The following is a 360-nucleotide window of genomic DNA, read 5'->3' on the forward strand; positions in this document are numbered from 1 at the left end:
TTCGCTTTTAACGGAAAGAGGGACTCGAACCCTCAGCCTCTGCCTTAGGAGGGCAGCGCGCTATCCATTGCGCCATATCCGCGACGGGTCCCTTAAACTCAAGGTTGCTCATCCAGTATAGTATTCGAGGGGACTGATCTATGGTTTGGTGGGTGCTGAGGATAGCGCCAACCCTGCCGCAACGATTTACCTGAAGGATCCGATAAGGTATGGCATTCCCGTCACCGGCACGCACGGTGGGTACAGCAAGGCAATTGGTAATCGAACCGTCACTTAAAGTCATGACTCTTTGTTGTGGTCGGCGCCCACCCCACTTAACTACGGAGGCAATCATGTCGGTTGCCCGCACTATCTGCTCAT

At 53.9% G+C, this 360-nt stretch overlaps 1 non-coding gene across 1 annotated transcript; it reads right to left on the reverse strand.

The window, feature by feature from the left end:
* Positions 1-9: 9 nt before the first annotated feature.
* Positions 10-82, reverse strand: GNI_200870. Its single transcript has one exon. It is a non-coding gene; the product is annotated as a tRNA-Arg (tRNA).
* Positions 83-360: the final 278 nt, after the last annotated feature.

Source organism: Gregarina niphandrodes (assembly GCF_000223845.1).
Source record: "Gregarina niphandrodes unplaced genomic scaffold scaffold00109, whole genome shotgun sequence".
Classification (NCBI taxonomy): Eukaryota; Apicomplexa; class Conoidasida; order Eugregarinorida; family Gregarinidae; genus Gregarina; species Gregarina niphandrodes.